At 34.5% G+C, this 7386-nt stretch overlaps 1 long non-coding RNA gene across 1 annotated transcript; it reads right to left on the bottom strand.

Annotated features, from left to right (window-relative positions):
* Positions 1-387: 387 nt before the first annotated feature.
* Positions 388-992, bottom strand: LOC124460486. Its single transcript, XR_006954385.1, has 3 exons — positions 947-992; positions 715-881; positions 388-658 (listed from the first exon to the last, which is right to left on the bottom strand). It is a non-coding gene; the product is annotated as an uncharacterized LOC124460486 (long non-coding RNA).
* Between the last annotated feature and the right edge of the window lie 6394 nt (positions 993-7386).

Below are 7386 nucleotides of genomic sequence, written 5' to 3'. Positions count from 1 at the left end.
TTAAAGTTTTTTTTTTTAGTTATCTTTTTTTTTTTGATTTTTGGTAGGCATTTTTATTATGCAAAACATGGAAAAAACTGAATTTTAAAATCATTCAAACTATAATTTAATTTCAATTTTTAATGCCCGGCCGTTGATCTGAAACTGGGGCGGGGGAGGTACAGGTAAGGTACGCGTGGACAATATGCGACAATCAACACACACACACACACACACACATCATACACACATACAAAAAATAAAAAAAAAACTACTGGGTTGGTTTCATTATTGTTAAATTGGTTTTTACGTAAGGCCCTTGAACGTGCAGCGCTCGTAAAGTTAAAAAAAAAAAAAAAAAAAACCAGCCCGGTGAAATTTTTTTTTTTACTCTCTGTGTGAGTTTTTTTAATTTCTTTATATTTGCTTGTAACGATACTCAAAAGTCCATCGTTCAGCCCAGTCACTAAGTCAACGTCAACAGCTGATTGCCATCGAACTCGGAATCGAACATCGGACATCGACTTGACGGATTTAAATTCGGATGCGGACGGGGGAGACAGACTTATCCAATCATTTGCGGTTGGCGTAACACAAGGGGGTCACAGGGCTCAGGGCATGGGGAGGGAGAGGGCACATCGACAATCGCAATCGAGATCGGCTTGAGAATTTGTACCGCCTACGAGATTGAACAACCATTAAAAAATTGGCTCTTTATGTAAATAGGATTATTACCGCATCAGTTATACACACATATGTATGTACATATATCCCCTTCCCCCTCTTACAGGTATACTTGTTGTGTGTTTGTTGGCCAACAGACGAGTGTACTCTTATGTAACTTTTGCACTTCATTTCAAGTGGGGCTTTTGCATTTATTCATTATCGATTGATTATCTTGGCTAAAATTTAAATATGGGAAAGCAAAGCAAATGGAAGTTACGAAAAATTTACAAACAAAACTTACTGAGAACTGAATATGGAATATTAAGGCAACACAGAGTGTTGAAGATACATAATCGGTTTTTGGGTCTGAAACTCGTGTATCTATTTGTTTAAGCTCTGAAACTGACAGCGTTAGAGGATCCTTGCCAACCTATTTCAACCTCGAATTGGAGAAACTTAAACTCGGTCGTCAATCTATTATTATCAGTATAGGATATAGTTGTCAACTATCAATCACTATACTGAATTTTACAAGCATTGGCAACTATGATGTTTGGCTTTGTCGAGAATTTCATCAATACACTAGTCTGGGATTCGAACCCATTCATCTACTGAGGAGTGCATGGTCAATTTATAGCTTATTTCAATACGGAATATTGATGCACCTAATAGCACTTCAAAAGTAACGAACCAATCAAGTTAAAAGGGATAAAAACTTTTAAAAATCGAAGATAGTGTCCAGTTGGATATAAGTAAGTTAGAAGAATGGTTGTAAGTCCAAGAAATTTACAACAATCTTTAACATTGAAACGTAATAGACATTTAAAATAACCGAAGAAATTATGTATAAACCGTTAAATCTTAATATAAGAATATAAATTTATTTGATCCTTTCACTAAACTCTGCTGATGTATTTAACAGCATAAAAACTAAAAAACAAATGAGTTATGAGCTTTACTGTGTTTTTTTTGCATCATCTACTTGTGATTCCCAATTAGTTCTAGTGTTGATTAGCGCAGTATGCTTATGAGTAGCGTGGAGTTGGCAGGGCCGAATAGGTGGGCAAGAAGAATAATCCAAATATTCTGTTAATATTTTACCTCGTCAACATCAAAAGAGCATAGAATTTTTAACTAGCTACAGGCAAAGCAGGTTCACTCGAATTGTTTAAATTTTATTGTCAAATGCAAGCAATATTATTCCCTACAGAACACTGTAATAGATAGATAGATGTCAGTGTAGACGCGTTCTTCGTAATTAGAGCTGTGAGTCGCTGTGAGTCGCTGTAATCCACTAGATTCACCGGGTTATCCATTCTTAAACCCACAAACTATGGTTTAGGTATATCAGCAATCCGTCCCGTGCCATTGTGCTGATATCCTTCGGCAGACCGAATAAAGTAAGTGGTATACCCATTCTGGCCTAGCCTTCATCTTGCAGCTCCTGCAGAGACTGTTGAAGGGGTCTTATCCTTTGAATCCGATACATACGGGGAAAGATTTCATCAGGTTGCTGCCCCATTAGAACATTGGTAACAGGCTTGACTCGTTGCTTGCAGACTTATGTTGGAATCTAATAAATGAAGCAAATGGAAAATAATTCTTATATTGTTAATATATATAATACACAGATATTATATAGACTGTATATGAATTTTTAAAAAAACCATACAAATACTGTCAGTTTTCATCATGATAACTTAAAAAACGAATGATGCAGTTCGATTCGCAAGACCCGAAATAAGGTGAAATCACAAAGTTTGGTAAAGGCTTTTTTTTTAAACTATCACAGTGATATTTAAGATCAGTAATTAAAAATTTAATTGTCATTGAGCAAGAAGTGTCCGATGCTATAGACATTGATGCTGCCAAAAAAGACTTTGACTTTGACTATGGTTAGCTATAAGTTCTAAAACGATACTGAATTCTGTTAATGTTATTGATTTGCTTTTTATATTCAATATAAATTACTGTTCCTTTCAAAGAGTTCCTTTGAATCTATATATTAACAAACATATGTAATGAAGTACACCTTCAATTTGGAGTTCCTACACCGACAAGGGGGTAAGGCAAGGCACATTTATCTTTCTTTGACTGCTGATGACAGAACGTAGGACCAAAACGACATATGTATGGATGTAGTTTTTGTCTAAATATTGTTAGTATTGTTAAAACAGTCACAATAATGTATATACCATACTGATAATAATAATAAATATTTCTATGAACTCCTTCCTTTTTATTCGAACAATTGTACGAAAATCGACAGTGTCTTTTTTATAAGTAAAAACCTTAAAGTGAATGAATTGGTAAAAAAATACAATTTTGAAAATATTTGGTTTTGTCAGCTAACGCCTTAACTAGTTGTGAATTATAACGAGTGAGGTGTAGCTGAAACTCCCGTTCAAATTGTGTGCTTTTATTGTTAATATATTGAAAATTTCATCTTTTTGAATAATTACCATTCTTAAAAAGTTATGTAAACTATTATGAATATATTAGGAATATACTCGTGCCCTAAGGAGGAATTCTATCGCTTTTGAATGTTGTAAAAGATATTAATTACGTGTTCTCTAGTATCTAGTCGTATTCAACCTTTGGCTAATAAATTAATAAGTCAAAGTCATTCATTTTCAGCAATGAAATTGCAATGATGCCAGATTCGATCGATTCCGTTTCGGATCGAATATCAATGCACGGCCGTGTTTTTATATATGTACTTGAAAATATTGTGCATACGTTTTGTATTTTTCCTTTTTGGTTGTTTTGATTTGCTTTTTGCTATTTGTTTTGTTTTCATTTCTGTTCTGTCAGCGACACTAAAAACAAAGCCTTCAGTGCAAGTCAGAAAAGAAAAAAAGCATCTAACGTGTGCAACTGCAACGTGCATATGGAAAAACACAAGGAGCAAACCAAACAAAGCAAAGCAAAACACACTGAAAGAGTTCTTTGTTTTTGTTTATCGTTTTAGTTTTTCTTTTTTTTCGTGTATTTTTTTTTATGTTTTTCTTCTCTGTGAGCATGTTGTTCCCTTGAAACATCTAGCTTTGTCCTCTCCTACCCAAACACATGAATCGGAAACTTTGGTCACGTGGTCAAAAGAACCAAGAGACATCAACTTGTGTTGTTTTTTTGCCAAGTCTGCTTAAATATTTACCCGACTCTTTTAAAGATGCAAGATATACATACATACATACATGGAGAATCAGATTCAACCAGATACTAAGTACTTGAAGAAAAAAAAACAAAATAAAATATATGAAAAAACACCACCGTAAAGCTAACTCAACTAAACTCTCTATACTCTTTCGAAATTACTTCATATTGTTTTTGAGTTTGAACTAAATTTGAAAAAAAAAACAATCTAATATTTTATATTCTTTATTTTTTTTTTTTTAAATATTTCAATCTAAATTGACGAAAATGACTCAAACAAATGAATTTGTAGTGTTGATCGATTTTCTATAGTGTATTTTAAAAATTTTCAGTACATTCCAATAAATTGTTGGAGATAAGAGACAAATAACACAAAAAATTGGCACAATTTAGATCGATTCGGTATATTATCAAGTTTTGTTTTTTATGGTTTTTGTTTTATTTGTGATTGTCGAAAGATAATATAGTAGATATATATACAAATATATTAAGTCGCCCTATATATATATATTTCACAACATAAGTAAAGAAAAACTAACATAAATGAAGTAAGTAAGTCGTCTCTCCGACTTCAATATACCATGCACCATGTTTCCATGTTTCCTTTCCGATAGCATTGAAATTCGCCTGCTGAATTTCGCTACGATAGTCAAAAAATTACGTGAGGCAATCGTTTTTTTCTAAATTATGGTTGCACAAGGGGGCGTGGCAAACATTTTTAAAAATCATAACCTGCTCGTATACTGCACAAGACTAAGTACTAAATTTGGTGACTTAAACTTGGTTAGTCTTCGAGAAAATCAGTTTTATTCAATTCTCGGCGAAAATGGGCGTGGCAAAATTCGAAAACAAACTAAATCTGCGCGCGTATTTAGTATACATACCAAATTTGGTGTCTCTAGCTAGTATAGTCTTTGAGGAAATCGGTTTTATCTAGTTTTCGGGTGCGGAAGTGGACGTGGAAAAACTTTAAAACAAACTTGATCACTGTACATACTACATAAGTCTACAAACCAAATTTGTTGCTTCTAGTTCTAATAGTCTCCGAGATCTAGGTGTTTATACTGACGGACGGACAGACGGGCAGACAGACAAAGCTAGATCGACTCGGATGTTGATGCTGATCAAGAATATTTATACTTTATGGGGTCGGAACACGTTCCTTCTGCCTGTTACATAAATTTTGGCGACTTTAACAAAAAATTTCACCCTATGGGTGCATGGTATACCAAATTAAAAGAGTTTCATTTAAATACCATATGATTAATTCCTTTCAGAAAAGTTAGGAAAAGGTTTGCCAACTTTACTCTATTAAGTAGCAAAGCACTTAAGCGCGCCTGTCGGCCAACTTTGCTCCTTCTATATAACTCGTTCATATGTATATTTGAATTTTTATGAAATTTAGTGGATCGTTAATACATCAAAAACTACATTAAAGAAACAGCCTTAAGCAACTTACTTAGATGTCTTCGCTGCGAAATTTGAGATTAATAGAAAGACAAAAAGTTAACTCTCGTTTTACTGATTCAGTGACTTCGAATATAAAAATGATCAAGTTACTTCAAAAGGGTCATGGAACTTCCTCAATAAATCAAGGTAAACCAGAGGGCCAGGGCTAACTTCGACCGCGTCAAAGTTTGTATATCCTTGCAACTTTTTTGGTAACTCTTTCCTTACCTATAGACATCAAAGTGGAAAAACGTTTTATCTAAAAAGTCTAAAGTTTGCGAAAGAATGGCCGACATTCTTAGCATAGGAAATAACGAAGTTTTTGAACAATGTCACTGTTTTCCACCGATTGTTCCTATGGGAGCTATATGATATAGTCAGCAGATCTTGATCAAATTCGCCACAGTCATTACCAAATATATTAAACTAACAAATGTTCAATTTGAAAGCAATCGCGGCAAAAGTAACGAAGTTTGTATGGGAGCTATATGATATAGTGGTGCGATTCGGCTGAATCCGAGATATACAAGCCCCGCAGTATATACAAGCCTACATGCAAAATTTCAACTCTGCAGCTCTAACGGTCTAGGAGGAGTTTGCGTTGATCCAGACGGACGGACGGACATGGCTATTTGAACTCGCCTCGTCGTGCTGATAAAGAATATATATGTATACTTAATAAGGTCGGAGATGCTTCCTTCTATGCGTTGCACACTTCTGACCAAAATTAATATACTCTTTTTGCAAGGGTATAAATATACCTAGTTTCAAGCCAATAACTTTAAAATTGACAGTCTGAAGTTGATTTGCACCGAAGTTTAGACGGACATGGCTATAGATTATCAAGCTGATCAAGAATTTATATACTTTATGTATATTTTTGTATATTATGGTGTCGAAAACGTTTTCACCTATAGTGAAGAACAATTTTGTAATAACTCCAATTATATATACTTATTAATTAGTTATAATATGGTCTCTGATTATAAATTAAGAATTCCTCTTCGATTGCTCAAAATGTGAACTTTAAAAGTATTAATTTTGATTAAGTTCTTACATAACTTTCTGTAAAAAAACTAACAATTGATTTCCTTTTTTTTTTTAGAAGTTTTTTAATTTAAAATTGCTCAAAAAAGAATTTATTTAGCAAAATTGCAACGTCAAATCAAGACTTCTTGATCTAGAGCATACCAGACGAGACTTCCATTTCCAAATAGAAATTAAAATAGATGTATGTGTGTACGGGTGAGTGTGTGTGTGTGTGTGTGTGTGTGTGTACCCACATATGTATGTATGCACATATGCATATAGAGACACTTCCTCAACTGATTCCCCCTTTCACTGTGTCAATCTTGTCGTGTTCTACTGATAATGATAATGAGAAATCATCGCTGGCCTCCGAACCAGATCAGACCAAAGTGAACGAAATGAAATAAATTTCAGACGACAAATCGATAAGCCGACTTTGCAAATACCCTGTAACCCATATGCTTACAATGTTTTATTCGATAAGAACTGAGATTGTCCCTAGATGCCAAGTAGATCAAATGGTTTTGTTTATATAAGAACAAATGATACCTTCTATAGAAGAACATTTTCAAATTCTATATACCTTTCAAACATTCTCTGGCTGTAGGGTATACAAATTGATGACGATTGTGGAGAAAGTCTCGTGCTTGGATCATCATAATGATGATGACGACGACAATGATGATGAAGATGACGCCGGAGCCAGCTGAGAGGCACACAGACAACCTCAACGGCTTGAGAACAGTGAAAAGTTCAATAAACTTCAACAAAGTTTGCCAAAAAAAAAAATAAATAAATAAATAAACCATACGCCAGCAACAACTGCGGCAGCAGCAACTGCGGCAACGACAGCAGCAACGTGCAACGTTTGTGAAAGCCACAAAAAACAAAAAAATTTAATAAAAAAAAAAAAATAAAAATAATTCAACCAAATTGTAAATGCGTTTGCATTGCGATGACGTTGTCGTCGCTGTCGCAGTCGCAGCTGAAGTCTCAGTCACTGACGTCGTCATCGTCGTCGGCGTCAGCGTCTTCCCATGTTTGCCTCTCAACCAGCCCACTCCTCCTCTTTTACCGTCCTCCCCATTATACCAATGAACTACCCTG

The sequence above is a fragment of the Drosophila willistoni genome (assembly GCF_018902025.1).
Source record: "Drosophila willistoni isolate 14030-0811.24 chromosome XL unlocalized genomic scaffold, UCI_dwil_1.1 Seg141, whole genome shotgun sequence".
NCBI classification, from domain to species: Eukaryota; Metazoa; Arthropoda; class Insecta; order Diptera; family Drosophilidae; genus Drosophila; species Drosophila willistoni.
Note: the sequence above shows the minus strand (reverse complement) of the source record. Positions and strands in the feature narration are given on the sequence as shown.